Here is an 8,289-nt window from a genome sequence, read left to right as displayed (position 1 = left end):
AGGGCCAAAGCTAGTTACATTTCCGAAATTTCTGGTTTCCTTTAATGTTTGTATATGCTTATGGAACCCTATTGGGGTCATGTTTGGCCTTGGTTTATGACTCGTTATCGAGTTTCATTTTATTTGTTTGCATGTTTTAGGACGTGACCGTGGTGCACAACGTTCTTTTGACGGAAGTGCATGAAACCACATTTGCGAGCTTGGTGAGTGTACTACTCACTTGTGTGTTATTATATGACTTTGATACTTGAACTTGAGATGTTGAATGTTAATTGATTGAAGTGAGAGTGTACTTTATCACTTTCACTTATTGTTTCGCATGTTATTGAAAGAAAGTTATATGAAATGTTATATGAAATGAAACACATGACTTGGTGTCGTTTGGACGAGTCTCCAACGACTACAATTGTTATCCTTGAGCTCAACCCCATTGGTAATTGATTGAATCGAGCCGGCGAGGGCTTGGTCGTGCCAATTAATGTGCCTTGGGGCAATGTTATATGGAATCTTGTAGTATGAGAGACTCTCGATTCCGGTTTACTCAGTAATACCACAATGCAAGTGTTTGGGTTTCGGGCCCGGTTGGGGAATGTTAGGTGGAAGGAATGGAAGTAAAGTGGAGTCTACAGTTGGTTATTGTTGAACATTGACAGAGAGTCAATGACGTTCGATCAAGAAATGCAAATGAGGAAAAGGGCTCTTGAGAGCCACCCGTATCCTTTTATCACCACTATTAATGTGTGCCTTTGTTTACTTTTGGCTAATTGAAATGAAAAGCTGTATGATTACATGAACTTGGTTGCTTAAGTGATAGTATCTCACTGGGCAATTATCTCACACCGTTCATTTTGTTTTCCTTACAGGCATATTACTACTTTTGGAACGATTCTTGCTAGTTGGTTGCTGAATGAACTAGATGAATATCTCTTTTGTATTGTATATGAAGTGGGACCCTAAATGTATCTTTAGGGCCGTTTTCACTTTAATTTGGCAAACCAAACATGTAGTAACTTTTGGATTACTTTTGTATGCTATTGTAGCTTGTAATTGCAAAATGTCAAGTGTATATGTGTTTTTGATGTTTGATGGGGTTCTGACGGGTCGGTTACTATTCATGACCGACTCCGAATTTCATTTCTTTTTATTTTGGGTTATTTTACCCTTTTGCCTTGTTTACGCGCGTTTATAAGTTCCGAAACGAAATAGATCACTCTAAACTGCACCATTAGTCCTGGCGAGAGTTGGGCAGGCAGTCCGCTAACCTCTTTGGTTCGCCTTAGGGGAAGGTGGGGCTGTCACATTAATCGCCAAGAAATCCTAAAATAACCAAAGTAAACGGAATGCACAATCGAGAAAACGGAATGCACAAGTGAGGCTCGACTACTAGTTGTATGCCTCGCCAAATAATTACTAATGCAAGGGTGCAAAACATGATTTTTGAGAACGAAAAGGTAACATGAAGACGTAGGGTTCAAACAACCCTAAATGCCTTTCTTATATATATACCAAACCCAACCAAACTCGAAGAATTCCAACACTCCCAAAATTTGGACAGCATATCCCCTACATTTCCTTACTTTTCCATCCACAAGCAACACCAATTCATCTCAAATCAACCACATACACATCATAGACTATCAAATACACCTTTTGGCATAATAAGCACAACTGAAGCTACACTTATCGGATTGAAACAAATCTTATGGCGTTTCGAAGCCAAAACATATACCTACATTTATTATGAAAACCTCCAAAGCCAAATCATACATTTTCATGGTCAAAAATGGAATTCCTCACGAAAACAGAAATCTGTCTGCGAAATAGGGCTCATGGGCAATCAAGGGTATTTCAGTAATTTCACATTTTACAGTGCTCGGATCGAGTTGAAATTTTGTAGGCAGCTAGCTAACACTATTTTCTACAACTTTCATGTTTTAACCTAAGCCTGATTCAGCCTCTAAAATGTACAAATAAAGCCGGTCAGAACAGGGCATATTGGAACCCTAAAACTGAAATTTCCGCACAAAACTGAAATTTTCCGCAAACAACCACAACTAACATATAAAATCTTCATTTTACACCATATCAAGCCATCATTCATGGCCAACCAATAACTATCATATAAAATCAGAAAAAATCACCAATAAAATCTGAAATTTAACTAACTCTACCTCAAACCACAAAATCTTCCATAAAATAGCATATTTAACCACTGCAAACTACTAATTGACCATTATTAGGAACAAAAGTGAGTTTCCATGCAAAATACCTTGACACCTCAAGAAAGGTAGTAGCTTAGGGGTTTCTCCTCCAAATCAACTCCACCAATACCTTGAAACTCCCTTAGCAAGTCACTTTGGTGGACAAATTCAAAATTTCATCGGTTGGATTTGAAGATTTAAGCAAGAAATGGAAGAAGTAGTTGAAGTTTTCTTTTCTTTTCTCTCCTTGAGAGGTTTGGCCAAGAGGTTGAAAATGAAGATGGTTTCTTGGTCGAAATTGGGGTTCTAGTAAAGGTAAGAAAGTTAGGCAAGTCCACCATCCAATCGGGTCGCGACACATGGCACTTTTAATGGTTCAAGCTTATCCTCTTTCTTCCAATGGTTAATCTATCTAGTTAACCTCTAATTATCTCCTAGCACCTTGTAAAATAATACCCATCACTACCAACCTTCAATTAATTGCCAAAAATTTATCGCACTTAGCGCACTAGCGGGTCCTACGTCCAATATACACTCCCAATTTCTCATGAACTAACTTATACTAGAAAAATGATTTAAAAACTATACTCACTTATAAAAGTCTCTGGAAAATTACGATAATAAAATAAAGTAAAAAAAATACACGCGAAAAATAAAATAAATAAGGAAAATTTACGGGTCCTCACACATGGAGCCTTCGAGACATTTTATTTATTTTGATAAATTACACTAATATTCCCTCTAGTTTTTGCAAAAGTCAGAGACCTCCCTTCTTAATTTCAAAATGTCAGGAATCCATTAGATAACATCAAAATCTTCCTCTAGTCTTAATAAGAGTTGAAAATTAACAATTTGTCATAAATGCACTTCAATGTCTCCAAAAACTATTTTTTTTTCTTCAGGGCCAAAGCTAGTTACATTTCCGAAATTTCTGGTTTCCTTTAATGTTTGTATATGCTTATGGAACCCTATTGGGGTCATGTTTGGCCTTGGTTTATGACTCGTTATCGAGTTTCATTTTATTTGTTTGCATGTTTTAGGACGTGACCGTGGTGCACAACGTTCTTTTGACGGAAGTGCATGAAACCACATTTGCGAGCTTGGTGAGTGTACTACTCACTTGTGTGTTATTATATGACTTTGATACTTGAACTTGAGATGTTGAATGTTAATTGATTGAAGTGAGAGTGTACTTTATCACTTTCACTTATTGTTTCGCATGTTATTGGAAAGTTATTGGAATGTTATATGAAATGTTATATGAAATGAAACACATGACTTGGTGTCGTTTGGACGAGTCTCCAACGACTACAATTGTTATCCTTGAGCTCAACCCCATTGGTAATTGATTGAATCGAGCCGGCGAGGGCTTGGTCGTGCCAATTAATGTGCCTTGGGGCAATGTTATATGGAATCTTGTAGTATGAGAGACTCTCGATTCCGGTTTACTCAGTAATACCACAATGCAAGTGTTTGGGTTTCGGGCCCGGTTGGGGAATGTTAGGTGGAAGGAATGGAAGTAAAGTGGAGTCTACAGTTGGTTATTGTTGAACATTGACAGAGAGTCAATGACGTTCGATCAAGAAATGCAAACGAGGAAAAGGGCTCTTGAGAGCCACCCGTATCCTTTTATCACCACTATTAATGTGTGCCTTTGTTTACTTTTGGCTAATTGAAATGAAAAGCTGTATGATTACATGAACTTGGTTGCTTAAGTGATAGTATCTCACTGGGCAATTATCTCACACCGTTCATTTTGTTTTCCTTACAGGCATATTACTACTTTTGGAACGATTCTTGCTAGTTGGTTGCTGAATGAACTAGATGAATATCTCTTTTGTATTGTATATGAAGTGGGACCCTAAATGTATCTTTAGGGCCGTTTTCACTTTAATTTGGCAAACCAAACATGTAGTAACTTTTGGATTACTTTTGTATGCTATTGTAGCTTGTAATTGCAAAATGTCAAGTGTATATGTGTTTTTGATGTTTGATGGGGTTCTGACGGGTCGGTTACTATTCATGACCGACTCCGAATTTCATTTCTTTTTATTTTGGGTTATTTTACCCTTTTGCCTTGTTTACGCGCGTTTATAAGTTCCGAAACGAAATAGATCACTCTAAACTGCACCATTAGTCCTGGCGAGAGTTGGGCAGGCAGTCCGCTAACCTCTTTGGTTCGCCTTAGGGGAAGGTGGGGCTGTCACATTAATCGCCAAGAAATCCTAAAATAACCAAAGTAAACGGAATGCACAATCGAGAAAACGGAATGCACAAGTGAGGCTCGACTACTAGTTGTATGCCTCGCCAAATAATTACTAATGCAAGGGTGCAAAACATGATTTTTGAGAACGAAAAGGTAACATGAAGACGTAGGGTTCAAACAACCCTAAATGCCTTTCTTATATATATACCAAACCCAACCAAACTCGAAGAATTCCAACACTCCCAAAATTTGGACAGCATATCCCCTACATTTCCTTACTTTTCCATCCACAAGCAACACCAATTCATCTCAAATCAACCACATACACATCATAGACTATCAAATACACCTTTTGGCATAATAAGCACAACTGAAGCTACACTTATCGGATTGAAACAAATCTTATGGCGTTTCGAAGCCAAAACATATACCTACATTTATTATGAAAACCTCCAAAGCCAAATCATACATTTTCATGGTCAAAAATGGAATTCCTCACGAAAACAGAAATCTGTCTGCGAAATAGGGCTCATGGGCAATCAAGGGTATTTCAGTAATTTCACATTTTACAGTGCTCGGATCGAGTTGAAATTTTGTAGGCAGCTAGCTAACACTATTTTCTACAACTTTCATGTTTTAACCTAAGCCTGATTCAGCCTCTAAAATGTACAAATAAAGCCGGTCAGAACAGGGCATATTGGAACCCTAAAACTGAAATTTCCGCACAAAACTGAAATTTTCCGCAAACAACCACAACTAACATATAAAATCTTCATTTTACACCATATCAAGCCATCATTCATGGCCAACCAATAACTATCATATAAAATCAGAAAAAATCACCAATAAAATCTGAAATTTAACTAACTCTACCTCAAACCACAAAATCTTCCATAAAATAGCATATTTAACCACTGCAAACTACTAATTGACCATTATTAGGAACAAAAGTGAGTTTCCATGCAAAATACCTTGACACCTCAAGAAAGGTAGTAGCTTAGGGGTTTCTCCTCCAAATCAACTCCACCAATACCTTGAAACTCCCTTAGCAAGTCACTTTGGTGGACAAATTCAAAATTTCATCGGTTGGATTTGAAGATTTAAGCAAGAAATGGAAGAAGTAGTTGAAGTTTTCTTTTCTTTTCTCTCCTTGAGAGGTTTGGCCAAGAGGTTGAAAATGAAGATGGTTTCTTGGTCGAAATTGGGGTTCTAGTAAAGGTAAGAAAGTTAGGCAAGTCCACCATCCAATCGGGTCGCGACACATGGCACTTTTAATGGTTCAAGCTTATCCTCTTTCTTCCAATGGTTAATCTATCTAGTTAACCTCTAATTATCTCCTAGCACCTTGTAAAATAATACCCATCACTACCAACCTTCAATTAATTGCCAAAAATTTATCGCACTTAGCGCACTAGCGGGTCCTACGTCCAATATACACTCCCAATTTCTCATGAACTAACTTATACTAGAAAAATGATTTAAAAACTATACTCACTTATAAAAGTCTCTGGAAAATTACGATAATAAAATAAAGTAAAAAAAATACACGCGAAAAATAAAATAAATAAGGAAAATTTACGGGTCCTCACACATGGAGCCTTCGAGACATTTTATTTATTTTGATAAATTACACTAATATTCCCTCTAGTTTTTGCAAAAGTCAGAGACCTCCCTTCTTAATTTCAAAATGTCAGGAATCCATTAGATAACATCAAAATCTTCCTCTAGTCTTAATAAGAGTTGAAAATTAACAATTTGTCATAAATGCACTTCAATGTCTCCAAAAACTATTTTTTTTTTCTTCAGGGCCAAAGCTAGTTACATTTCCGAAATTTCTGGTTTCCTTTAATGTTTGTATATGCTTATGGAACCCTATTGGGGGTCATGTTTGGCCTTGGTTTATGACTCGTTATCGAGTTTCATTTTATTTGTTTGCATGTTTTAGGACGTGACCGTGGTGCACAACGTTCTTTTGACGGAAGTGCATGAAACCACATTTGCGAGCTTGGTGAGTGTACTACTCACTTGTGTGTTATTATATGACTTTGATACTTGAACTTGAGATGTTGAATGTTAATTGATTGAAGTGAGAGTGTACTTTATCACTTTCACTTATTGTTTCGCATGTTATTGGAAAGTTATTGGAATGTTATATGAAATGTTATATGAAATGAAACACATGACTTGGTGTCGTTTGGACGAGTCTCCAACGACTACAATTGTTATCCTTGAGCTCAACCCCATTGGTAATTGATTGAATCGAGCCGGCGAGGGCTTGGTCGTGCCAATTAATGTGCCTTGGGGCAATGTTATATGGAATCTTGTAGTATGAGAGACTCTCGATTCCGGTTTACTCAGTAATACCACAATGCAAGTGTTTGGGTTTCGGGCCCGGTTGGGGAATGTTAGGTGGAAGGAATGGAAGTAAAGTGGAGTCTACAGTTGGTTATTGTTGAACATTGACAGAGAGTCAATGACGTTCGATCAAGAAATGCAAACGAGGAAAAGGGCTCTTGAGAGCCACCCGTATCCTTTTATCACCACTATTAATGTGTGCCTTTGTTTACTTTTGGCTAATTGAAATGAAAAGCTGTATGATTACATGAACTTGGTTGCTTAAGTGATAGTATCTCACTGGGCAATTATCTCACACCGTTCATTTTGTTTTCCTTACAGGCATATTACTACTTTTGGAACGATTCTTGCTAGTTGGTTGCTGAATGAACTAGATGAATATCTCTTTTGTATTGTATATGAAGTGGGACCCTAAATGTATCTTTAGGGCCGTTTTCACTTTAATTTGGCAAACCAAACATGTAGTAACTTTTGGATTACTTTTGTATGCTATTGTAGCTTGTAATTGCAAAATGTCAAGTGTATGTGTTTTTGATGTTTGATGGGGTTCTGACGGGTCGGTTATTATTCATGACCGACTCCGAATTTCATTTCTTTTTATTTTGGGTTATTTTACCCTTTTGCCTTGTTTACGCGCGTTTATAAGTTCCGAAACGAAATAGATCACTCTAAACTGCACCATTAGTCCTGGCGAGAGTTGGGCAGGCAGTCCGCTAACCTCTTTGGTTCGCCTTAGGGGAAGGTGGGGCTGTCACATTAATCGCCAAGAAATCCTAAAATAACCAAAGTAAACGGAATGCACAATCGAGAAAACGGAATGCACAAGTGAGGCTCGACTACTAGTTGTATGCCTCGCCAAATAATTACTAATGCAAGGGTGCAAAACATGATTTTTGAGAACGAAAAGGTAACATGAAGACGTAGGGTTCAAACAACCCTAAATGCCTTTCTTATATATATACCAAACCCAACCAAACTCGAAGAATTCCAACACTCCCAAAATTTGGACAGCATATCCCCTACATTTCCTTACTTTTCCATCCACAAGCAACACCAATTCATCTCAAATCAACCACATACACATCATAGACTATCAAATACACCTTTTGGCATAATAAGCACAACTGAAGCTACACTTATCGGATTGAAACAAATCTTATGGCGTTTCGAAGCCAAAACATATACCTACATTTATTATGAAAACCTCCAAAGCCAAATCATACATTTTCATGGTCAAAAATGGAATTCCTCACGAAAACAGAAATCTGTCTGCGAAATAGGGCTCATGGGCAATCAAGGGTATTTCAGTAATTTCACATTTTACAGTGCTCGGATCGAGTTGAAATTTTGTAGGCAGCTAGCTAACACTATTTTCTACAACTTTCATGTTTTAACCTAAGCCTGATTCAGCCTCTAAAATGTACAAATAAAGCCGGTCAGAACAGGGCATATTGGAACCCTAAAACTGAAATTTCCGCACAAAACTGAAATTTTCCGCAAACAACCACAACTAACATATAAAATCTT

Source organism: Coffea eugenioides, chromosome 3 (genome assembly GCF_003713205.1).
Source record: "Coffea eugenioides isolate CCC68of chromosome 3, Ceug_1.0, whole genome shotgun sequence".
NCBI lineage: Eukaryota > Viridiplantae > Streptophyta > Magnoliopsida > Gentianales > Rubiaceae > Coffea > Coffea eugenioides.
The sequence above is the reverse complement of the archived record's forward strand: the minus strand, read 5'-3'. Positions refer to the sequence as shown.